Source organism: Budorcas taxicolor, chromosome 4 (genome assembly GCF_023091745.1).
Source record: "Budorcas taxicolor isolate Tak-1 chromosome 4, Takin1.1, whole genome shotgun sequence".
NCBI lineage: Eukaryota > Metazoa > Chordata > Mammalia > Artiodactyla > Bovidae > Budorcas > Budorcas taxicolor.
In genome coordinates, this window is record NC_068913.1 from 58,724,484 (window position 1) to 58,751,439 (window position 26,956).

At 40.1% G+C, this 26,956-nt stretch overlaps 1 protein-coding gene across 1 annotated transcript in view; it reads left to right on the forward strand.

The window, feature by feature from the left end:
* Nucleotides 1–312: 312 nt before the first annotated feature.
* IMMP2L (inner mitochondrial membrane peptidase subunit 2) overlaps nt 313–26,956 on the forward strand; it is a 954,974-nt gene continuing 928,330 nt past the window's right edge. The window contains exons 1-2 of the mRNA XM_052638691.1: nt 313–358; nt 883–955. The gene's annotated coding sequence lies outside the window, so the exon portion shown is untranslated. The remainder of the gene's footprint in view (nt 359–882; nt 956–26,956) is intronic.

The window sequence follows — 26,956 nt, forward strand, 5'->3', positions numbered from 1 at the left end:
AGATAGTTTGTCTCCGTAGCTGTGCACTCAAAGCAACTGCTGGGGTCTCGGTTTCCTCACCTGTAAACAAGGGGAGAGGATGGAACCACAGTTTCATACATTTTCAACTCTTGGTCTCCCTCTCAGCGGATAGTACAATGCAGAGCTCAGAGCTAGCGCTAAGCAAGGGTTATTTTTGATCCGCTGCAGATCCAGGCCGGGTTTTGGGCTTAACCCGCGCAGGCTTTCGGAAGCGCAGCTCTACCGCCGGGGGCGGAGCTTCGCGTGGCTCCCGCTCGCTGGGGGCGGGGGCGGAGCTTGCCGCCGGCGGAGGGCGGGGCCCGCGCGGGAAAGTCCCTTGGGCTGAGCGGCGCAGCGGGTGCGGAGGGCGGGCGCCGGGAGGCGAGTCGGGGGGTTGTGAGGTTGGCGGGGGTGGGCAGGCGCGCTCTTGCTGCCGCCACTTGGTGATCCGCAGGGCTTAGGACCCTTCCCGGGCAGTTAGCTCCAGAGGGGAAGGGCTTTGCCGGGAGGCGGAGGGCTGCTTGGCCGCGAGTCCTTGGCCGTGATCGCGGGCATGTGTGCGTGCGCGTGTTTATCTGAGGCTCCGCGGGGCAGCGGCCCCCTCGGCCCCTTCCTCCTTCCGTTAACTCGGGTAGGAAACCCGAGCCGAAAAAGAGCTACGCCAGGCCCTGAGCCGGCCAGCCGTTCCCCGCCGGGCGGGCACCCCATGTCGCGCCCTCTCTTGTACCCCCTAGCAGAGGGGACAATTCGGGCCCAGAGTCTGGCCGTGAGGGAGCGCTGTGGAGACGCTGGACGTGTCTGGACGAGTTGGGCAGGTGGTGGGAGTTCCTGAGGCTTGAACGTCAGGGTTTTAAAACACGTGTTTGTCATTTTTACTTTTAGGGTTTTGGCCAAATTGGGCCAGGGCACAAAATAACCACTTACCCCTTCTCACCGAGGAGGAACGGGAGAAAGGGTAAGTAAGGAATGATTAAGGGTGGAAGCATCTAGGACTTTATGCTGAGAGAGAGCGAGCCAGGAAGAGAAGGACTAGATCCAGAACTGCCCTTGCGGGATCTTGGGGCCAAATTCTACCTTTTTAGCAGGAACCTGAGAGCCACCTTCAAGGGTCACATGCTCCAAGCTCAAAGAGCTTATTTCAGATTTTTCGGAATCTGTAGAGTTACCTGGGAGTTTGACAGCTGGCATGCGTCCCCTTTAGCCACTTCACCTGGAGAAAACTGCGATTACCCTTAATCTCTCTGTAGTTGTCTGTCTCAGTCCCCTTAGCTCACTTGGACTAATCTCTGAGACTGTAAAATTAAAGCATCATGGCTCTCCGAGATAATTAACACGAAACTCCAAGGATCTTTACATGTAGAACTCCAAAGCATAAAGTTAATAGCAGTATTACAAGTGTTGACGTTCCTTTGGGATCTTCTTTCCAACTTATAGAGAAAGGTATTTTCGGAGGGAAAAGTGACCAGACTGGGCCTTTTTCTCTTGACGTTCACTTTGATACCCATCCCCTACCCCCCAGCATTCTCTTCACTACTGAAAAGTTGCCAAACAACACATTGACATTTCTGAAAGTTTGCTGTGATTTTCAGTGTGGGCCCTTTAAAAGATTCTTCTTTGGGACTTTTACATTCTTTCCTGAATCCACCACTCCTTCCTCCCCTCGAATTGGTGAAATGAAACACAGCTGCTCTCAGAAGTTTGGGAACACCTTATGCATCCCTGATGTCCTATATAAAGAAATGTTTTGAATTAGTTAAAATTCATGTTAGCCACAAGCAAGGAGTTTGTAAGTCACATTCTTGGATGCTTACACAGGAAAACTAGAATGGTCCTCCATGACATCTTGACATTGGTTTCCTGTGTCCTGAACCTGCCTTCTTACTTGTTTGTGCTCAAGTGGCGGATGGCCCTTTAATTTCCTTTATGGAAAAACAGAAAATAGTTGTGTATTTGTGATAGGTTCATTTATTGATTCAATAGATATTTATCTTTTTTATCAAAGTGCTGAGCACTTTGATGTGAGTAGGATGGGGGGAATGAGGAAAGTATGTTGGAGACGGCCATGGAGGTCAGACCTTTTACCAGTTTTCTGTGACTTTTCTAAATGTGCTGTGCTGTGCTTAGTCACTCAGTCATGTCTGATTTGCATGCCGAAGGACTGTAGCCTGCTGAACTCCTCTGTATATGGAATTCTTCAGGCAGAAATGCTGGAGTGGGTAGCCATTTCCTTCTCCAGGGGATCTTCTAAACTGTGGGATCAACTGAATCTCCTGTATGAAGGTAGATTCTTTACCATCTGAGCCACAAGGGAAGCCCATAAAGTAGTGTGTATATGTCAGTCTTCTGTGTTTTTTTTTTGTTTGTGTGCCTGCGTGCAATTTGCAGGATCTTAATTCCCCAACCAGGGATTGAAACCAGGCCTGTGGCATTGGCAGCACCGAGTCCTAACCCCTGGACCACCAAGGAATTTCTATAACCTCATTTTTTTACATCGACATGAAAGAAAGTGTCTTTTTTTGGGTTACAAAGATTATATAAGGTTAAAACAAAGTTACTTAAATCTTGCAAGAATAGAAAAGGAATGGGTTGGCCAAAAGTTCATTTGGATTGTTCTGTATGATCTTAGGGATGTTGCAATAGAAAGTCAATCTCAATCAGTGTCAGATGACTGCTGCTTGATAAAATTCTGAGTTTCTGCCTTTTACTTCTATATTCTTGGCTGTTTACCACTGCTCTTTGTTCCATTCCAAATACTATGTAAAAGTAGCATGCTTTTTATATAGTCTATTAGACATGGATGTGAATCTTGATTCTTATTGCTGAATGTATTAGCTCTGCTGCTGTTGTTCAGTTGCCAAGCTGTGTCCGACTGTTTGCGACTCCATGGACTGCAGCACGCCAGGCCTCTCTGTCCTTCACTATCTCCCAGAGTTTGCTCAAACTCACGTCCATTGTGTCAGTGATGTTATCTAACCATCTGATCCTCTGCCACCCCTTTCTCTTGCCCTCAATCTTTTCCCAGCAATCTTTCCCAGCTGACTTTTCCAATGAGCCAGCTATTCGTGTCAGGTGGCCAAAGTATTGGAGCTTCAGCTTTAGCATCAGTCCTTCCAGTGGATATTCAGGGTTGATTTCCTTTAGCATTACCTGGTTTGATCTCCTTGTTGTCCAAGAGACTCTCGAGAGTCTTCTCCAGCACCACAGTTTGAAAGCATCAGTTCTTCGGCACTCAGCCTTCTTTATGGTCCAACCCTCACATCCAGACATGACTACTGGAAAAAGTGATAGCTTTGATTATATGGACCTTTGTGGGCAAAATTATGTCTTTGCTTTTTAATACACTGTTTAGGCTTGTCATAGCTTTTCTTCCAAGAAGCAAGTGTTATTTAATTTTGTGGCTGGCTGCAGTCACCATCTGCAGTGATTTTGGAGCCCAAGAAAATAAAACCTGTCACTGTTTCTACTCTTTCCACATCTATTTGTCATGAAATGATGGGACCGGATGCCATGATCTTAGTTTTTTGAATGTTGAGTTTTAAACCAGCTTTTCCACTCTCCTCCTTTACTCGTATCAAGAGGCTCTTTAATTCCTCTTCACTTTCTGCCATTAAGAGTGGTATTATCTGCATATCTGTGATTGTTGATATTCCTCCAAGCAATCTTGATTCCAGCTTGTGCTTCATCCAGTCTGGCATTTCACATAATGTACTCTGCACATGTTAAATAAGTGGGGTGACAATATACAGCCTTGATGTACTCCTTTCCCAAGTTTGAACCAGTCTCTTGTTCCATTTCCGATTCTAACTGTGCCTTCCTGAATTGCATATAGGTTTCTCAGGAGATAGGTAAACTTCTTTGCCCCTTAACTCTTTGTGTATCGAAACACAATAGTGAGTATATTAAGAAGGAAGTGTAAAAACAGTGCCTGGCAAACAGGTACTGTTGACTTCCCTCTCTGTTTCTCTATCTGGTCACAAAACTTTCTTTTGATCTTGCTTGTGATTATAGAAAGCAGTCTGGTCCTTACTTTCCTAAGGGTGCTAAGCTCCCCAGGTATTTACATTTTCACAGGTAGTGCCTGTTCTGTCTGGTCCTCAAATTTCTGGGACAAGGACCAACACCTGATTCTCCCTATCAGATCATTCCACAGCCCTGAGGAAAGAATGTCAGCTTGAAAAGTGAAGGGGAAATGTGTCCACCAGGTGTTTTAAAAAGCTCTGACACTGTTTCCAAAGGGAGAAAGATATACTACCACATTTAGCTTAAAGATAGGATTTCTATTTCAGAAATGTCTTTGGTTTATAAGAATTACAATAAAAATGCTGATGCTTCACATCCAAACTGTCATGATTCTGCCAAGTTGTGGGTTTTAACATACAGCTAAGCTGTGTATTTAGTGTAGCTAATGTTGCTCTGGAAGCCAAGAGAGAGACAAGTCCCCAGACATCTGATTTCAGACCAGACATCTGCTTTCACTTTGCTAAGGACTATGTTTTGTCAGTAGATTACAGGCATATCAGCTGTACTGCTATAGTCTGTGGTATTTCTATCATAAGCTCTAGTCTGTAGGGTTTAGTATGATGTTTTATTCAAATGACAGCACACTGTCAATGAGCACCTGGTCAGATAAGCACATTTCCCACAGGTGTCTTCTGGTGTCATTGTTCTTACAAGTTAACAAGGCAAAATGGTTTCTATCCTTACTGATTTTTTTTTTTTTCTTGTTTTGTGGATGAAAATATTCTTAAGGAAAAGCTTCACTGAAGAACCCCTGGTATTCCCCAAATAAAATTTCAAGACCACTTTTGTCATTTTGAACAGTGTCTTTACAGGATAAAGTAACAGAGTATGTAGATTTCCAAGGCAGGATCCCAAAACCTTGTTAACTCATTGTGTGCCATTATGTATTTGTAGACTCTAAACCTGAGGGCTTCCATGGCAGCTCACTGATGAAGAATCTGCCTGCCAAGCAGGATCTGTGGAATCTCTGGGTTGAGAAAATCCCCTGGAGAAGGAAATGGCACTCCACTCCAGTATTCTTGCCTGGAAGATCCCTTGGATGGAGGAGCCTGGCGGGCTACAGTCCATGGATCACAAAGAGTCAGATATGACTAAATTACTGAACAACAGCAAGATTCTAACATACACTTACAATAGTGTTTTGGAGAATAATGTATTTTGAGTTCCAACCTAGAATCTGGACTACATCCCTCTCCATTTTGAGGTGGTCGGGGTGTAGAAATACCCTGGAGGCTATCATTACTAGGTTCTTGGGCCAGCTCTGTCATTGCTTAGCTCTGTGACCTTGGGACACACATTTTTCATATGTAAAATTGGGTCATTACGTAGTATTACTGTGAGATTTAGTGAGCGTTCTTAACACAATAACTGGTACAGAATAGATTTCTCAGTAAATAGCAGTTCCTTTTCATTCTTCTAGGTCCTGGCCATGAGAACAAAGACTCCCCCTCTCACATCTAGGCTTATGGCTCCAGGTGAAGGGAATTACCCTTGGAAGCTGGGCCTTAGTGGGATGGGGAAAGGGATATAGAGAATCCTGACAAAGGAGAAGAGTGGGAACTGAGAGAGGAAGGTGCCAGTCTTTGCTCATTCTCTGGACTCAAGTTGATGAATTTCTTGACTCAGAGAAAGAACCACCTTTATCTCTGACCTTTCTGTTAATCTTTTGTCAGCTGCTCCATTGGAGACGATTAGCTCCTTATTGCCTGCTTAGTCCGATGACAATTTTTTTTCTTTTTCACCTTCATAATTCATGAATAACTATATATTTCTATTTTTTAAAAATGTGTGGGACTTAATAATGTCTGTACTTCCTTAAGATCAGGATTTTTTTTTTTTTTTTAATGCTTAAAGTCCCGTTGGGGCTTCCCTCGTTGCTCAGCTGGTAAAGAATCCACCTGCAGTGCAGAAGACCTGGGTTCAATCCCTGGGTTGGGAAGATCCCCTGGAGAAGGGAAAGGTTACGTACTCCAGTATCCTGGCCTGGAGAATTCCTGGACTGTATAGTCCATGGGGTTGCAAAGAGTCGGACACTACTGAGTGACTTTCACTTCACTTGACTTCAAAGTCCAGTTGATCTTCTTGTCCTGTCATTGGTCTGTAGTTCATTAATTTCTTTTCTTCTTTCTTTTTTCCTTTTTTTATTCTCAGTATGCTGTGTGCCTTGAACTAGTGCTGAGGATATAAAGTGGAAAAGTCACTTTCCTTGACCGAAAAGCTTATAGTTTAGTAGGACAGTAGACATCTTGACCAACAGATGAAACGTTGTGTGAAATGTGCTCTGGTGGAGATAGGTACACATGCAAAGCATGCCTAGCAGAAGGGCTCTAGCTGTGGTTGTATTTGAGCTAGGTCTTGAAACCTGAGTAGAGTTGGGCAGGGTGACAAGCAGCTCAGAGCATTTCCAGGTGGAGCTAATAGCATGAATAGTCACGTGGATTATGAGAGCATTGTGTGTTCTGGAACTGTACGTGGGTCATTCTATTAGAGTGTGAAGGGCAAAGTCAGGAGTGAAAGGAGATGCAAGTGGAAGACTAACTCTGGGTGCATTTGTTATCCCATGCCTTGTAATGAGCTCTGAAGAACTCTTGAGTGGAAGATCACCATGAGCATAGAGTGCTGGGTAGCTTGGGGTGTTGTGTGATGGGGATGTGGTAAGATTGGGAGCCAGAGCGGACAGTGTGATTAGTGTGGATAATATGAAGTTGTGAGCACAGACAAAAGCAGAAGTCAGGGTGATGCTCAAAAGTGAGAATGTTTAGGGAAATATTTAGGAAGATGGAAAATTGGCTGGTCTTTGGGATTGTTTGACTGTAAAGGGAATGGGAAAGTGAGCAGCTAGAATGACTGCCAGGTTTCTGGGTCGTGGAGGGATCAGAGCAGAGGAAGCAGTTCTGAGGAGGAAGTTCAGGTTTGAAGACATTGTGTTTACTGGGCATATCATTGGTGCGTTGGAGGCATCTTGAAGGCAACTGGATATAGGATCCTGGAGCATCATGAGAGCTGGAGAGAGGCTGGAGATACAGGTTTCTGAGTGCTTGCCTTATGGACAGTAGTTGAAAGCATGGTAAGGATGAAAATGCTCGAAGAACTGCATAGAAAGAGAAGAAAGGGCTGAATGTAAGTTTTAGAGGATAAACCAAGTTTGGGACAAACCAAGAGAAAGAAAGATATAAGAATGCTGGAGGAGAGTAACCGGATAGGCTGGGAGAAACAAAAAAGTAAAGCTTTTCAAGATTCAGGATAGAGTTTCACAAAGTCTAATGCAGTTAAATTTTAAATCTACAAATCATCAAGTACAATGAAGATTGTAAAGTGCCTGTTAGAAGTCATTAGTTGGAGTGATGGGCTAGACATTGAACTGCCCTGGGTTAAGGAGTGAACAGGAGAAGGGGAGTGAGGAGAGAGTTGACAGTCCTGGGTTCCTCCTCAGAGCTTCTGGCTTCACTGGTCTTTAGTCCAGAATTTTAAAAGCTCTGTTGAAAATACAGTTGCCAGCAATCACTGTTCTCTGTCACACTTTCTTGGGAATGAAAAATCAGGTTGTCCCTTTGTTTGCCGAATCCTCCCTTTAAAAAAAAGAAAATCATAACTGATCTTACTTTGAGTATCTCATTTTATCCCATTCATCCTATTCTTTCTTGGGCTAGAGTTCCACCATTGTCTTTTTCTTAACCATATTTGACCTTTTTGCATACATTATTCTCTAACCTAATCCAATTGTGTGGGGGGCATGTCCCCTTTCTTTTATTTAAGTTGAAAAATTTCAGAAGAGTGTTTACTAGGAGGCCAAGGGGAAAATAACCATACTAAACATTACAAAAAATCATGCCATTCAGCTTTTTAATATCTTCTATCTTCAAGGCTCTGGATAGACAAAATGTATTAGATGGAAAGGCTAAATAAGATAGGGACCCTACCCTTAAGGAGCTCCTTAAGAGAATAAAAGAATCCAGTAAGTGAAATGTATGTGTAAATAAATGCCTTGTGCACTATATGCTGTTTACAGGTAGAGTTCAGGGTAAGATGAATGCAGAACAATAGGTTTCCTTATTTGGTGTGATCTGGAAGGGTTCATGGAAGAGGTGATAACTTGAGTTAAAACTTGCAGTGGAGTTAAGGTATAGAATGGAGGGGTTCAGGGAGTGGGATAAGGGGAATAAAATATTCCTTGGCTCCAGGAAAGCTGTAGAATGGTCTTGACTTTCCCATCTCCTCTTCCTTCTTGTTCTGCTTCGTTTGTTGCCAGATTTCTTTGTCTTAGGGGATAAGGATATTTTAGCTTACATGGAATTGTTCAGTCATTAAGTTGTGTCTGACTCTCTGCAACCCTATGGACTGCAGCACGCCAGGCTTCCCTGCCCCTCACTATCTTCTGGACTTTGCTCAAACTCATATCTATCGAGTCGGTGATGCCAAACAACTGTATCATCCTCTGTTCTTCCCTTCTCCTCTTGCCTTTCACCTTCCCCAGCATCAAGGTCTTTTCCAGTCATTTGGCTCAAAGTATTGGAGCTTCAGCATCAGCCCCTCCAATGAATAGTTGGAGTTGATTTCCTTGAGGACTGACTAGTTTGATCTTCTTACTGTCCAAGGAACTCTCAAAAATCTTCTCTAGCACCACAGGTCGAAAGCATCAATTCTTCGGTGCTCAGCCTTCTTTTTGGTCCAATTCTCACATCCATTCATGACTACTGGACTTGTTCTGCTTTATTTGTTGCAAAGTTTTTTTGTCTTAGGGGATAAGGATATTTTAGCTTACATGCAGAGATACCCACAATTTCTCCCTTTGTGGCATAAACTTTCTGTGAATTGATCACCACTGGTTTATTATATGTGTATGTGTGTGGGCTGAGCTGCTTCAGTCATGTCAGACTCTTTGTGATCCTGTGGACCATGGCCTGCCACACTCTTCTGTCCCTGAGATTCTCCAGGGAAAAATTCTGGAGTGGGTTGCTATGCCCTCCTCCAGGAAATCTTCCCAACCCAGGGATCACATCCGAGTCTGTTACATCTACCTGCATTGGCAGGTGAGTTCTTTGCCGCTAGCACCACCTGGGAAGCCAGTTTTTCATGTATCAGATGACTAAAACAGACCAAAGCAATTAAGTCAGAATTTCTGGGGATGATGTCCAGGCACTGGTAATTTTCAGAGTGCCCTAGATGTTCAAGGCAGAGAACCACTGGCTAAAACATGGGGCAGAAGAAAAGCCTGGGATATGGAGCTAAAATATTGTAGGTTGAATTCTTGCAATTCCTTTTGATAACATGTGTCTTTATTTGAGTTACTTAGACTTTCCTAAGCCCCATCATCTTTTGGAAAATGGGGGTGGTGGTATACCTGTCCTATCTGTCTTGTAAGATCATGTGAGTCAAAAGGGGCAATTGTGCAAAGCAACATTGCTTGCAGATGCGGTTGTAACAGTGAAATGTTCTGTTCACCTTCTCCAGCGGTAGACAGGCTAAGAGCCAGCCACTATGTCTTGTAAGATAGTAGCCATTTGGTGGATTGGGACTTAAGATTTCACCATAACAAGCATTTTGATAATACATTTCACAATGTTTGTGTAATGTTAAAAGTTGGAGACTGAAAGCACAAAATCAAATCCTTAAAAAAAAAAAAAACAGCAGTTGAGCTTTTCTTAGTGTGATATATGAATTCTGTTTAAAATTATACAAATGTATATTGTGATTAAGATTGTAAAGTGTATAAATATTCTCAATATCAGTAATGTCATTGTTTGGTGTTAAAATTCTATAAATATTTTAGATTTTAATTCAAAAAATCTGTACATTGGGAAAAAAAAAGAGTTCTTTTAGAAGATAGTAAAACCCCCCAAATATCATGTGCGTGCATAGTTGCTTCAGTGGTGTCCAACTCTTTGCAACCCAATGGACTCTATCCCTCCAGGCTCCCCTGTCCATGGGATTCTTGGAGAGTCACAAATTCAATTATATGGCAGGTCCTGTCATGTCTGTTGAATTTGTGGAGACATGGCGTATCCCTGTGCTGTGGAAAGCCTGGTGTGTTAGTGCCAGTCATGTGATCGTATAGGAATGATTGTTCTTATGGTATTATAAATTATTTTACTTGAGAAGTGGTGTCACTTAATGGCAAAGAAATTGAATCTGAAGCCTAGAGACTGGCTTCCAGATGTGACTTAAGTGCTCACTCCTATGACAGGAGGTGAGCTAGCCTCTCTGAGCCTCCTATGTAAAATCTGGATGTGTTTATTCTCTGTTACTTTGTAACATCAAAAATTTTGTGGCTGCAAACTGCAGTAATCGTTTACTATCTCATGGTTTCTGTGGGTCTGCCATTCAGGTGGTTCTTGCTCAGGGTCTTGTGAGGTTGTCATCAGATGTCAGGTAAAGGTACAGTTAGTGAGGACCTGCCTGAGTCTAAAAGATTCTTCCACAGTGGCCTGCTTAGGGGGTTGGCAAGTCAGTGTTGGCAAGTTGGTTTCTCTCCACGAGGAAGTTGGCTTTCCATGGGGCTGTCCCCACTCAGGCTTCCCCAGACTGTGATATGGGAGACCAGGGTCTCTTTGCTGTCTCCCTGCATCTTTACCCTAGTACTTTGTTGATGCTTAATTGGTATTTCCTAAACTGAGATGGGTTGCTGGTGAAGCTCCAGACTTTGTGCCTCCCTTGAAGCTTGAGATACAGAAGGTTGATTTTTGCTTGGGTGGTGGTGGTGGTAGTGATGGTCATGGGTCCTGCCAGAACCACTTTTAAGCCTGTCTTATGGGTCCCTGTTTTTGCCCCTGGAGTCCTGAGCCTCTTCCAAATGACTCAGGTGTTTGGGGCTTCCAGTGCTCAGCCTGACCTCCTCATAGGTAAACGGAGCAAGCCAGTGAACAGGCAAACAAGCACCCTCACTGTCTTTTCTGTGTAACTGCTTCAAGATCTCGTTGAACTCCTGCTTAACTTGGTAGCTTATAGCATGTTTCTGACATCTGAGATTAAGAATACCCAGAAGATACAAGTGTACATCTTTCTTCCACATAATAAATCATCAAAATTTAATCTTTGCCATTTTATCCAAAAGTTTATTCTGAGAGCTAGGTCTGTGGCACTTTGACACACACACTTTTAGATGTATCTTTCTGTTGAAAAGTGTAGTATTTATGGTTTACTATTGAAAAATCATCTTGCTATGACTGAAGGACACATTGTCAACACATTATCAGGGTCAAGTTTTGAAACTGTGTCCAGCCAAGACATTTTTTAAAGAAAAGAAATGCTTGTAAGATCATGTTTTGTATTTTAAGGACAATTTAATTTCTTGTAATTTTTGCATTATGTAGACCAGTAAGTTCAGAGCATCTTAGAATTGTTTCCTCCTCTCTACTGTCTCTTGGGAATTTTTCCGCAGGGATTATTTATCTTCTTAGTCACTACCTGCCTTCTCCATCTGTTGTTTCTATTTAATTTTTCCCCTGTCTTTGGACTTAGTTGACCAATGTCATATACGAGGGTGAGCTGCTTGCGAGGGGTGGAGCAGTATTGGAAGGAGCAGAGGGTATGTAAGGCAGAATATCTCTGAAGGTTAGGGTTGATGGCCAAGGGTAATTTTTCACTAAATAGGTAAAAGTGGACCACTAAAGCACTGATAGAAAAGGTTATATTTGCCACAGATATTTTAACCTTAATTTTTAAACTACACCTTATTTTTTTGGAGTAGTTTTAGGTTTATGGCAAAATTGAGAGGAAGTTACAGAGATTTCTTATATACTTCCCATTCCTACACATGCAGAACTTCTCCCATTATCAACCTTACTTTCCAGAATGGTACATTTATTACAGTTCATAAACCTGTGTTGACATGTCATCATGCCTAATGCTCATAGATTCTATTAGGGTTCCCTCTTGGTGTTATACATTCTGTGGGTGTGGGCAATGTATAATGTCTTGGATTCACTATGGATTCATCATGCAGAATAGTTTCACTGCTCTAATAATCCACTGTATTCCATGCAGTAATCCCTCTTCCTAACCCCTGGCAACCACAGATTTTGTTACTATCTCCATAGTTTTGCCTTTGCTAGAATATCATATACTTGGAATCAGTGTATATAGTAGGTTGCCATTTTGCCTGAATTTTTAGTTTGCCTGGTGTAGCAGCTTATTTACAAAGCATTTTGGTATTTTTCCAAAAGCTTATTTGTTTAATAGTTACTTTAATAAGAGTTTTATTAGTGTCAGAGGAGGATGCTAAATAACTGTTACTTGGTTTGTTAAATAATAACTATTTAGTGTTGCTATTATCAAACAGTTTGAAGCACTTTATAAACTAATTAGCTTGTATTTTTTATGGGTCTCACTATTTCTTCTGGGTAAGAACAGTACTATAATCTGAACAAATAGGTTGTGAAAATACATTAGAATATTAATAGTTTGAGGCATCTTTGTTGTATATGGTTGCATGGTATTAATACTGTAAATGATTTATTCAAAACCTTATTTTGAAATTAAAAATAGGCATTAAGTGTAAATTTCTAGACATTTAAGTGGTGATATATAGTGAAAAGAATATGGAATGAGGTTATGAAAACTTTTATTCAAATGCTAGCTCTACTGTTATCTATGTGAACATGAACTTTTGGTCTCTGAATTTCATTTTCCTTTTGGGAAAATGGAGATAAAATATACTTCATTGGTTAATTTTGAGGACTGTGTATGTAAGCTGTTAGTAAGAATCCTATGTAAATTTAAACTTATTACAAATAAATGTGAAAAATTGTTTGGTTAATAAGTCATACTTGGTTACTATTTCCAACTTAATTTTTTTTCCCAAGTAATCAAGGAAAATAATGATTTGGATTTAAGAAGGCAATGCTGCTGAAAAGATGTTTATTTAACTGTGCCTGAGGGGGAAAAAAAACCCCTGCATTTTTAATCTGAATTTGTCTTACTGATAGGCCTGGTTGTTTCTTCTTATGAAAGGTATACACTTTGGGGTATTCTGTGTGTGTACTTGGCTTCTGATCATATTTATTACCTGGCAGCTTGAAATGTTAGTCCTTCTTGCAAAAGCATGAGTTATAGTGCCACGTTCTGTACAGGGTCAGAGACACATTATTTCTTATTTATTGTGAGAAAAGGCTGGATTCTTAAGCTCTTATGACCAGTCTCTTGTGTGGTTGAAGCCACTGGGGCAGAGGAGAGTTTGGTAGAAAGATTCTGGAGTGAGAGAATAAAAATAGTCCCATGAAGTTGAAATCCTGATGCACCTGGTAAATTTAATATAACCTTAGTTTACAATCAAAATGCCCCTCTTGTTTAATATACATAGAGTATGGTCAGTGATATTGTGATATTATACAAAACTGTACACTTCTGAGTTTGAGAATGCTTGGCAGAGCTTAATTAGTACAAGACAAAAGTGTAATAGCCACTTCTTGGCAGGACAGTTGGCATCTTTATTATATTGCAATCTCAACTTTTTGTGTCCCTACGAATTTACAGTATTTTAAGAAGGTTAATCTGACAGGTGTATGGAATCAGTTGGAGGTAGAAGGAGTAATGGGAAGTAGACTATTTGGGAAGCTGTAATTTGCTTACAAGGTAGTGAGGATTTGCACTGTCATAATTGTGTGAATGAAAAGTAAAAGATGTTACCAATAAGAAAAGTATAGTAAAACTTGACTATATTAAAATTATGCATTGCCAAAAATAGATTAAAAAAACTATAAAAAGTGAAAACTGTAACAAAAAGCAAACACAAGCTCAGAAGATTTGCAATGCATACCATAGAAATAGGACTAATTTCATACATATATTAAAAATATCAACAACTCAATGGGGAAAAACCCAACAATCAGAGGAAAAATGGGCAAAGATATGAAAGATTAGGAATAGGCAATTCATAAAAGAGAAATGCAAAATAAAACTTCAGTGAGAAACTCTTTTTTTAAACCTATCAAATTGTCTAACAAAAAATTTTGAAAACATGAGGAGTTACTGAGGATATGAGGAAATAGACAATACCATTATTGCTAATGGATGTAGGTACTTTTGTAGTTTTTGTTGAGAACAATTTAGAAATAGTTATCAGAACTTAAAATGCACATTTTATTTTATCCTCCTAGAATTTAACCCATAAATCTTGTACTTGTGTGAAATAATATATATTTAAGGATATTCTTGGCAGCAATTTGAAACAAATGCTCATCCTTAGGGGACTGGATAAATTATGGTACATGTAGTAGAATATTTAATGACACAACCCTTATGGCAGAAAGTCAAGAGGAACTAAAAAGCCTCTTGATGGAAGTGAGAGAGGAGAGTGAAAAAGTTGGCTTAAAGCTCAACATTTAGAAAAGTAAGGTCATGGCATCTGGTCCCATCACTTCTTGGCAGATAGATGGGGAAACAGTGGAAACAGTGTCAGACTTTATTTTGGGAGCCTTCAAAATCACTGCAGATGGTGACTGCAGCCATGAAATTAAAAGACGCTTACTCCTTGGAAGAAAAGTTATGACCAATCTAGATAGCATATTCAAAAGCAGAGACATTACTTTGCCAACAGAGGTCCATCTAGTCAAGGCTATGGTTTTTCCTGTGGTCATGTATGGATGTGAGAGTTGGACTGTGAAGAAAGCTGAGCGCCAAAGAATTGATGCTTTTGAACTGTGGTGTTGGAGAAGACTCCTGAGAGTCCCTTGGACTGCAAGGAGATCCGACCGTCCATTCTAAAGGAGATCAGCCCTGGGTGTTCTTTGGAAGGAATGATGCTGAAACTGAAACTCCGATACTTTGGCCACCTCATGCAAAGAGTTGACTCATTGGAAAAGACTCTGATGCTGGGAGGGATTGGGGGCAGGAGGAGAAGGGAACGACAGAGGATGAGATGGCTGGATGGCATCACTGACTCGATGGATGTGAGTCTGAGTGAACTCCGGCAGATGGTGATGGACAGGGAGGCCTGGCGTGCTGCCGATTCATGGGGTCGCAAAGAGTCAGACACGACTGAGCGACTGAACTGAACTGAACTGAAAAAGAATAAAGCTGCATATGTACACTGAAATGGAGTCATTATTAAGTCAAAAAGGCAAGGTACAGAAAAGTGGGTATTAATAGGTTACTATTTTGGAGGAGACTAAGATACATATTTTCTCCTAAATGCATATAAAGTCTCTGGAGGGAATTACAGCAAAACGGAAAATGCCCCTGGGGATTGAAACTCAGATATTGGATAACTGGGATGGGAGGGGGTTTCATTTTCCACTATGTACCCCTTTTTGGATATTCTGAATTTTGTATTATATATATATATAAAATCCTAAAAAGAAGAAATGTGTTCAACTCAAAATATATTTCTGTAATACTTACAGCCAACTCTGAAAAATTAGAGAGTAGAAAACTAAATTTAAAAAGAAGTTGTTATTCATATATTTGATAAGGGATTAATATCTACAGTATATGAAAAAATTCTTATAACACAACAACAAAAGCAAGCAGTACAATTAAAAATTGAGCAAAGGACTTGAACCATTTCTTGAATAAGATAAGTGACTGATAAGATAAGTGACTGATAAGCACATGAAAAGCTGAAAATCATGAATCATTAGGGAAATGCACACTTATTAGGATGGCTGTTATTAAAAATAGAAAGTAACAGGCATTGGTGAGGATGTGGAGAAATTGGAAACCTTGTGTACTGTTAATGAGAATGTGAAATGCTGCAGCTGCTTTGGAAAACAGTTCCTTGAAAAAATGAAAATAGTGTTTCCGTTGTTGTTCAGTTGCTCAGTTGTGTCCGACTCTTTGCAGCCCCAAGGATTGCAGCACACCAGGCTTTCTTGTCCTTTGCTATCTCCTGGAATTTGCTCAAACTTATGTCTGTTGGGTTGATGATGGCATCCAACCATCTCAGCCTCTGTCGTCCCCTTCTTCTGATACCCTTGGTCATTCCCAGCATCAGGGTCTTTTCCAGTGAGTCAGCTTTTTGCAACAGGTGGCCAAAGTATTAGAGCTTCAGCTTTAGCATTAGTCCTCCCTTTGAATATTCAAGGTTGATTTCCTTGAGGATTGACTGGTTTGATCTCCTTGCAGTCCAGAGAACTCTCAAGAATCTTCTCCAGCACCACAGTTCAAAAACATCAATTCTTCGGTGCTCAGCCTTCTTTACAGTCCAACTCTCATATCCATACATGACTACTGGAAAAACCGTAACTTTGACTGTATGGACTTTTGTCAGCAAAGTGATGTCTGCTTTTTAAAATACTGTCTAGGTTTGTCATAGCTGTTCTTCCAAGGAGCAAGGGTGTTTTAATTCCATGGCTGTGGTCACCATTGACAGTGATTTTGGAGCCCACGAAAATAAAGTCTTTCACTGTTTTCCATCTTTTCTCCATCTATTTGCCATGAAGTGATGATACTGGATTCCATGATCTTAGCTCTTTGAATGTTGAGCTTTAGACAAGGTTTTTCACCTCCCCTCTTTCATCTTCATCAAAAGATTCTTTAGTTTCTCTTCTCTTTCTGTTATTAGGATGGTGTCATCTGCATATCCGAGGTTATTGATATTTTTCTCGGCATGTTTCCGTATGATCCAGCAATTCCACTTTTGGGTTTATGCCCTAAAGAACTGGAAGCAAGATCTTGAAGACCCATGTTCATAGTGGCAGTATTCATAATAACTAAAAGATGGGAGCAACACAAGTATCCATGGAGGGGGGGTGAACGAATAAACAAAATGTGGTATATGCCTGCAGTGGAGTTTTATTAAATCTTAAAGAGGAAGGACGGAGAAGGCAATGGCACCCCACTCCAGTTCTGTTGCCTGGAAAGTCGCATGGATGGAGGAGCCTGGTGGGCTGCGGTCCGTGGGGTTGCTAAGAGTCGGACACGACTAAGCGACTTCACTTTCACTTTTCACTTTCATGCATTGGAGAAGGAAATGGCGACCCACTCCAGCGTTCTTGCCTGGAGAATCCCAGGGACGGGGGAGACTGGTGGGTTGTCATCTATGGGGTCGCATAGAGTCGGACACGACTGAAGTGACTTAGCAGTAGCAAAGACGAAGGAAATTCTGACGCATGTGACAAGATGGACATTATGCTAACTAAGCCAGTCATGAGAAGACAAATACTGTATGATTCAATTTATATATGGTACCTAGAAGAGTCAAATTCATAGAGGCAGAAAGTAGGAAGATGCGTGCCAGGGGCTGGGGGTAGGAGGGAATTGGAGGAGGTGTTGTTTAGTGGGTAAAGAGTTTCAGTTTTACAAGATGGTGGAACAATGTAAATACACTTATCACTACTGAGCTGTATACTTAAAAAATGGTGAAGACAGTAAATTTTATGCCATGTATACCACACTTTGAAAAAAGATAATGTAACTCCACCCTGCCCCTACCAAGAACCCTGTGGTGTAGAGGTAGGGAAGATGAATATGTAAATAAATGGCTGTAATTCAGAATGTAATCTGTGTCCAAAATGGGTATAATTGAAGCTTTGGAGTGGCATAGGATGGGACGTAGATAAGGGAGATTGCTTATGATTTCACATAATAGGGCCTGGTACTTTGAGCTGATATTAAGTGGCAGTATTGATAGGGTAGAGCAAATAGAAAAAAATTTGGGACAGGAGTAGCAGAAGTAAAAGTGAAAAGAGGGAAAGTGAATGGTATCATCATAGAGCAGAACAAGATGATGCTGGAAAAGAATCAGGGTAGATTCTAGGGCCAACTCTGGGAAATGAAGATGTGGTCAAAAGAAGTTTCATGGAGTTTGTAGGACACCTCTGTGGGGGGAGCTGATCAACCAGGCAAAGCTGTTTTCTTCCTGGTTTTCTCTTAATGTAAAATACGTCATCCTTTTGCTCTGAGAGTATGAGAGAGAGGGAAAGAGGGAAGTAAAGGAAGAGAGAGGAGTGAGGGAGGGAAGGAGAGAGGAAGAAAGAGAGAGAGAACCAGAGCACCTGAATTCTGGGTTGAGACTTTGTTCCTGGTGCTGTATCTTATCCTATCTATCAGAGTAAACGAGGAGGTGGGGTTTTTGTGTTTTTCCTACTGGAGTTTGCCTCACGCTTGTCTTGTTTGGGGGTGTAAACCACCCTCAGGGCTACTTAATCCCCTTGCTGTTTTGTTTCTTGCCAAGTTGATTCTGCCTGTTTCACTCTTAGAGTTGCCAGTTACGTTCCTTTCCCTGTAAAAAACCCAGTATATTTGATTTTTACATAAATTGAATGTAAACCTTCCCTCCCCAGCTGCTTTTCTCCCATCTTGTTTTGCTTTCCTGTTAAAATATAGCTTGAGTCCTATTTGCCCTCCACCCAGAGGCCATGGAGACATTATATTTCACAGTTTTTCCCTAAGTAAGTCTGTGTACAATATAAATTCATTGAGCCTTATTGATTTTTGTCTGTGACAGGTGAAGGTATCTAATTTAGTTCCTTTGTTGATGTTTCATTGTTTTGTCTCTTCATGCTGTAACCTTTTTCATTCACTCTTTGCATTAAAGAAATATGAACTGAATTCCTCGAGTTGATAGAAACCATATTCATTTCTAAAGAGAGCATCTGTCCTTTAGCCAGATATTAGATTGCTCAGCTTGTTTTCTTGAAGTCTTTTTCTTCCTAATTCTCAAGTGTTAAAGGCAGTGGGATATATACATCTGCACCATTTAGTAAATGGGAATGGGGTGGATTCTGATTTCATTTTTCTGGCTAATTTTTCTCTCCTACTTGGACAAGTGCAGGAAAAAAAAGTCTGAGAAAATGTATTTTCTGATCAGCTTCTATTGAAAATACTTAATCAAAGTAGTCAAAAGGGAAAGAGATTCTCAAGGATTGCTACTTGATTAGGAAATAAAAAAATTATGAGTGTCGATTTATCTTAAGTGTGATTCTCTCTTGGGGAAAGTTTGCCATCCCATTAGCATCGATTTGCATATCTTTACTTTTAACAAATGTATGATTGGACCTGAAGTGAGAAGACTACATTTGCTCTCATTCAAAATTTAATTTTATGATAATATCGACTACCTAATTATTGTCTTTGCTTGAAGTATCTTTGACTGAGGAGACTGGTTGGTTAGAAAATGTGCTGTTGAGACCAGTGCCTTGGGATTAATCAAGTGTGGTCTTGTTGGCTGTCAGAGAGGGCCCAGTTGGCCTTTTGCCTGGTAGATATTTTTGCTCTCAAGCAGATGAGTATGGGTAAATTGGGGGAGAATTAGTCATACTAGTAGTCCCTACCAGTTGCAGGAGGTGACTGGGGTTTCATCAGCTTTGTATTTGAAAAGCTGAGTACCCTAATAGGGTTATGGATGTTTAAAAGGTAATGTAACTACTACAGAAGAAGTCGCAGTTTAAAATTAATTGCAGCTTTTGTTTAAAAAACGTGCTTGATTTTTAAATACTTTGTTCTGTATTTGTTTTTATATTTGCTGCAGATATTACACGTGAAGATTATGCTTTAAACACTGTAAAATGTTTTTCTAGTATTAACTAAATGATTGTGGGAAATGTTACACTTTAAAGGTCACGTTGATTTTGCGACATTTCCAGTTTTACATTTTACACATACGTTTGAATTGGTTTAGCTTCTGGTAGTGTTTAAAGATCCAGGGTAGTAAATGTGGAAGGGAAATTGCAAAAGGGCAGAATGCTTTCGAATGCACTTGTCTTCCACCTTTCCTTTGTTTCAGCAGTGGAATTTCAAATCCTAAGAGGCAGTTCAGAGAGCTGAAAGGACAGTGAGATAGTATGGGTTTTGGGTTTTCAGTGCTTATTAAGTTCAAAGACAACTCTAATTATATCTTTCTATTAATTGATTCTATGTATATGTACTATAGTTCCTTTTGTATCCTTTCCTGATTTGAACATTTATTAGAAATGAAAGAGGCTAAAACATATGTCTTTTATATTTGTTGTTGTTCAGTCGCTAAGTCGGGTCCGACTGTTATGGTGGATTGAATTAATTGTGTATTCAGACACTTTTCCTATAATTTGCACCTCAATGCTGTCATAACAGTTATGAGATCAATATCCTGATCTATGTTTACTGGGAGCGGTGAATATTTACTGGGAGCCAGTGGAGCATAGTGCTTAAGTGTACAGGCCACAGGGTCAGATTATCTGGATTCAGCTCTGCTGCCTAATATCTGTGTGACCTTAGGAAGATTAATAAATGCTCTGAGCATCAGTTTACATCTGTGTTTCGGGATAAAAATAGAGTTAATGTAGGGATTAGTTGATATAATTAGAATAACAAAAATTTTTGTTGTAGTGTCTGTCATTGACACAGTGACATACTATTTTAGACAAGACAAAATGAACTTTCTTCATTAGACTAAAATTTTTATTTCATTAGTTTCACAAAGTTTTTTTTTTTAATGATTTTTCCTTGTTTTTCCAATTAAGTCTTCTTTCAGGGTTTATGGATTTGATAATTTGTGGAAGAGTACTTTTCACTGATTTGGTATGATTGGCCAATAGCTTATCTGTTAAAAATGAAACAAAACTCATGTTCTGTTAGTCAAAAATTTTTATGCAACTGTTTAATGTTGAGGTTATTGGGTGTTTGAGGTTAATACCTCAGATGTCGCAAATGTAATATGCTCAGTCTTGTCTGAGTCTTTGTGACCTCACAGACTGCAACTGGCCAGGCTTCTCTGTCCATGGGATTCTCCAGGCAAGAATACTGGAGTGGATTGCCATTTCCTCTTCCAGGGGATCTTCTGGATTGAGGGATCAAACTCACGTTTCCTGCATTGGCAGACAGATTCTTTATTACTGAGCAAGAATATCAAAAAGCGTTGGTGTAATTTTCACCAAGGAAAAATAACATTTAAATATTTCCTGGAGGATTCAGATACCTATATCTCACTTGTAAAACTGGATCTTTTGTCTGGATTTTATCATGGCTCTCTTTTTCTAGCTAACAAGAACTGAAATTGCCACCCTACTTTTTAATTAATTGCTTAACAAGTTACTTGGCTAGGGAAAGGTCTTTGAGTGATATGCCTAGTCATTTTGTAGTAGAGAGATACATTAGGTTCTGCAAAACTTATTCACTATTTAAAATATTAATTTAAATTTCTTTGAATTTCTATATGACTCATTTATTTTTTTTTAATCTAGCTTATATATTCATCCAAATCTATCAAAAATTTTACTGGATTTTCTTTCTAAGTCATTTACTGTAACATTGTGACATTCCCTAATATCATTTAATGTTGATTAGACAGTAAGTTTCTTACAAAATTGAAAGGATCAGAGTATTGTTTTCAGGGCCACTGAGCTGTTGATTAGTTTGAAAAGAACCTATTTGATGACCAACATGAAGATAATTTAATTTTATTTATTATTACTGGTGCTTCTTTGTAAATAAGGGTATACCTGTCTTTGCTGCTGAAAGCAGGGACATGTTAAGAGGTTTCCCCAAGTGTGTGTGTGTTGTTCTGTACTATCCAATTAGTTACTTGATGTGTGTTAGTTACATAAAACACAGATATGAAATAAAGATCAGATGAGAAATTTAACAGTGTCATCGTTAGAAATGAACATACTTTCATGAGTATGTTAACTTACAGAAATCTGAAAGGTGTTGGAGAACAGGTGCAATGATGATAATGATGAGAGGTATCATGAAAGACAGGTAATTTTAGTATGGGAGGAAGGGACCATTCCATGAATTTCTGATGTGGAAGGTAAAGGTTTGAAATTAGTCTCATAGAATTATAGATGGAGCAGAGAACCTCAGAGTTAGTCTACTTATGTAGATGAAATGTATTGCCTAGTCTTTGGCATAATTGGGTTTTGAATCCAAGTTTTCTGACTTCTAATTTGGTACTGAGCACGGGAAGAGGAGAAGAGGTTTGGTTCTAGGAGAAGCTGGGTACTTAGTTCTTTGGGAGTGATACATGTGTGGAAGTATTATCAGATCGATTGGGTGAGTCTCAACACAGGCTGTTCTGGCCGACCGATTGTTCCCTTATGCTCCCAGGTGTTTAAAAGAATGGAGTATCAGACACAACCACGCCAAACTGTCTTTCCATCAGCATTGTAAGTGGGTATTAATACAAACCATATGTAAAACTAAACAAACAGTCAAGAAATATTTATTTAGCACCTGCAAATGCTTAGTAAAATTCTCAGACTTTTAGGATATATAGGAAGGAATGAAACATGGTGCTTGCCTGTTGGTGGCTCACAGTCTAGCTGGGGAGAACGGACCTTCTATTAAAATATAACAATACTGGCTGGCATATGTGGGGGTGGCTAGTACATGCCAGAGGATTTGAGGGGTGGCAGATGGCTCTGTGAGTCAGGATACTCATGTAAGTTTCCCAGAAGAGGTAAAAATGAGGTTTGTTGCTTCTGTTAAATAAGGAGGCCATTTGATCGAGGTAGATTTAATGCCTTGGGGAGTGACCTATATAAGCCAAAATCTAAGCCTGTAGATGCTTCAGATTTACAAAATTGAAACCTAAGGACAACAAAATCACAAGCTGCCAACTCAACTTTCATCTGTAGCCAATCAAATATTTCCATTCTTTGCTTCCTTCTTTTTGGTTTAAAAATGTCTCCTTGAACTCCTCTTAGTGTAGCACTCCTCACTACTTTCGGTTTGGCACTGACCTGTTTGAATTGATTTTTGCTCAGATAAACTGTTAGCATTTTAATATGCCTCAGTTTATCTTTTAACCTTTCTCAGCTTATTAGATCTTATCAATAATTATATGTGTTCAGCTCTAAAGATGTTGGATTCCCCTAACTTACTTCTTGGCTTCCCTGGTGGCTCAGATAGTAAAGAATCTGCCTGCAATGCAGGAGACCTGGGTTTGATCCTGGGGTTGGGAAGTTCCCCTGAAGGAGGCCATAGCAACCCACTCTAGTATTCTTGCCTGGAGAATCCCTATGGACAGAGGAGCCTTGTGAGCTGCAGTCTGTGGGGTCACAAAGAGTCAGACATGACTGAGAGACTAAGCACACACACACAACCTACTATTAATACAGAGTTGAGACTTGATTGTGGGTGTTTAGCAGGTGTTCTGGGATTTCCCTGGTGGCTGAGATGGTAAAGAATCTGCCTACAATGCAGGAGACCCAGGTTTGACCCTTGTGTCGGGAAGATCTCCTGGAGAAGGGAATGGCAACACACTCTAGTAGTCTTGCCTGGGAAAATTCCATGGACAGAGGAGCCTGGTGGGCTACAGTTCATGGGGTCACAAAGAGTCGGATGCCTGAGCGACTAACAATTTCAACTTATAGCATGTGTTCTCTAGTGTGTACCATTCCACAATCCCCATGCTGTTGTGCATAGACAGCAGAAGCCTTCTATTTGAGAGAATCCCACTTCTGCTTCTCATCTATGAGTGTGTTCAGCAGCAGATCAAACTCTCCCCACTGGTCTTCTGAATGTTGTGTGTTAGAGGGCCTGGTTTCAGTTATCTTGTTCCTCTTCTGTTTCTTGGCAAAATAGCTAAAATTGCTCGTTAAATGTGAGTGTGATGGGTTTTTCCACTTAAGACAATCTTTTTCCTAAGAGTATTAAAGTGAGATGGGATATTTGTCGACAGTATATGAAAACAGCAGCAGCTGGCATTTACAGTGGGGGTTTTTTGTTGTTCAATTAGATTATTTTGGTATTCTGTGTTATGAATCGTTAATTTGAAGATTAGTACATAAATAATGCCATTAAACATTATAAGATAAATAAATTTAGAAACAGCGGCATCAGAGATTAAGTACATTTCTCAAAACTCATACTATTTTCTCTCTACCTAGATATTTCTGTATTCAAATGGTATTTCTAATTTTAGCACAAATAAGGGCCTATAAACATGACAGAGATGAATGTACTCTAAACAAGAAATATGAAAGACATTAAGGGCTTGAATTATAGAGTGTGAGCCTCAATCTACCACTGATTCTTTAAGGTGGTGATTTTTTTTAACCTTTTTTCTTTTCTTCTTATTTTAATATGGTGAACACTTTTTCAAGGAAAATTTTTTTTTGAATTCAATTATTATTAAAAAAAAAAGATAAAAGCATAGTGGCTCTGATTGAAGCCGGGAGTCGGGGCTCAGAGCTCTGCTCACTTAGTGCCTGCTTCCTTTGGCCCTAGGGAATCCTCAGGACACCATGGAGCATGGATTGAAAAACACTGCTTTTAAGGAAAAACAAGCTAAATACTTTGTAAAAGTAAGCCTTTAAAGAAAGTGCCTACTGTTTGGTAATTGAATGGATTGTGAAAGTTACTTGATCCTTGTTACCCATCCTTACTGCCTTTAGACATGAGTGCTGTGCTATGATTTATTGAAGAAAAAAAGCACCAAAAAACAAAAAGCAAAAAAGCTCTGGAAGTTACACACACACACACCACACACACACACACACACACACACACACACATACACATCAGATGAGAAATGAAGATAATCAGATAAACATACACACATGCTCACCTGTGTGTGCACACACATACAACTCACAGTTTGTTTCATGTGATTGGGTAATTGCCTTTTCTCAACCCATGCATCTCCAACAGCCATCTTGTTCTGCATCTAATATAAATAGTTGACCTGGACAGGAAATTTTGAGGTTAGCATACTAAAAATCATTAAATGAAGAATTATTTTTAGTAATGTTATTGGAAATGATTTAGTCATTGATAAAGCTGTATTGAATATTGAACACTTCATTGCAGGGCACTGAGGTATGGCAGTGAACACGTACGTGTCCCTGCCCTCAGACAACTCACAGCTAATTGGAGGTGAGGATGAGAAAATGAAGTGTGATGAATGCTGTATTGCTGGGTTTAGCTAGAACATGATGTGCTATAGGAAGCGGAAACATATTAAAGGACTTCAAGCCAGAAAAGTTACCGTTTGTATTTTTTCAGGAGAGATCCCTTTGGTTAACTACCATGTTGACCTTGGGGAAGCTGTTTGGGTGACAAAGTCATTCTCTGAGAGTAGAAGGGCCAAAGACTATAGAATACAGTGTAGTTTGTCTTTCCATAACATCCCCAATCACCCCTGTCCTTTATGAAATTTGTCTTTCTTCATCTTATTTTTATGGCCCTTTTAACCTTATCACGAGGCTAGTGTAATTCAAAAGAACAATGTTTAATGTTCAGTATTTATACAGATACACAGATATATCTTCATTCTTTCAGTAAAGACCCTGGTATGATGCCTAGCACATAACAGGTACTCAATAAATATTTATTGGCATGAAAGGAGTAAATGCTGAAGGAAGAGATGCCAGCTCAGTTCTCTTTTTTTGGTAATCATCACTCAGTTCCCCCCAGCCCCACCACCCTCGTCCCATATTTAGGTTTAGATCATTTTAATGTTTCATAAACCTGCAAAGGTCTAATCATTTTATACTACTGGTGTAATTACTAAAACTGTACATTTGAAATAGTTTAGATTCACACACTGTTCCATTTTACTTTCCATTCTATACCTACCCTGACCAGCCCTGGAATCAATCCTTTCTTGAAGAGCCCTGGTTCTTTATTGTAACAAATCATATTAGAACCTAGCATTCAAGTTCTAGATATACTCTTTGCTACTAGGGTGTCTTTGCTTTTAGGTGTGTGAAAGGTTATTCCTTGGTTCTCCTCTGTGTATTTGTATCTCCTGTTTTCCATAGTGAGCACCCTGGCTCCCAGCTAACACCATTTCTCCTTTGGTCAGTTCTACAATCTATCTAACATGGTTTCAGAACTGCTCCCCTTGTTGTTTGCATTTCTCCTCCACCTACCTCAATTATTGTTGTTGTTCAGTCTCTTAGTCCTGTCCAACTCTTTGTGACCCCATGGACTGCAGCAGTGCCAGTCTTCCCTGTCCTTCACCATCTCCCAGAGCTTGCTTAAACTCATGTCCATTGAGTTGATGATGCCATTCAACCGTCTCATCCTCTGTAGTCCCCTTCTCCAACTTTTTTCAGTCTTTCCCAGTATCAGGGTCTTTTCTAATGAGTCGGCTGTTTGCATAAAGTGGCCAAAGAATTGGAGCTTCAGCTTCAGCATCAGTCCTTCCAATGAATATTCAGGGTTGATTTCCTTTAGGATTGACTGATTTAATCTCCATGCAGTCCAAGGGACTCTCAAGAGTCTTCTCCAACACCACAGTTCAAAAGCATCAACTCTTCAGCGCTCAGCTTTCTTCACAGTCCAACTCTCACATCCATACATGACTACTGGAAAAACCATAGCTTTGACTAGACAGACCTTTATTGGCAGAGTAGTGTCTGCTTTTTAATATGCTGTCTAGGCTTGTCATAGGTTTTCTTCCAAGGAGCAAGTGTCTTTTAATTTCATGGCTCCAGTCACCATCTGCAGTGATTTTGGAGCTCAAGAAAATAAAGTCTGTCCCTATTTCCATTGTTTTCTCGTCTATTGGCCATGAAGTGATGGGACCAGAGGCCATGATCTTAGTTTTTTAAATGCTGAGTTTTAAACCAAGTTTTTCACTCTCCTCTTTCACTTTCATCAAGAGGCTCTTTAGTTCCTCTTCGCTTTCTGCCATATGGTATCATCTGCATATCTGAGGTTACTGATATTTCTCCTGAAAGTCTTGACTCCAGCTTGTGCTTCATCCAGTCCAGCATGATGTACTCTGCGTATTAGTTAAATAAGCAGGGTGACAATATGCAGCCTTGACATACTGCTTTCCCGATTTTGAACCAGTCTGGTTTTAACTGTTGCTTCTTGACCTGCATACAGGTTTCTCAGGAGGCAGGTAAGGTGGTCTGGTATTCCCATCTCTAAGAATTTTCTATGTTTTTTTTTGTTGTGATTCACACAATCAAAGGCTTTAGCATAGTCAATGAAGCAGAAGTAGATGTTTTTCTGGAATTCACTTGCTTTTTCTGTGATCTAATGGATGTTGGTGATTTGATCTCTGGTTCCTCTGCTTTTTCTAAATCCACCTTGAACATGTAATTAAATATGATATTCAAAAATT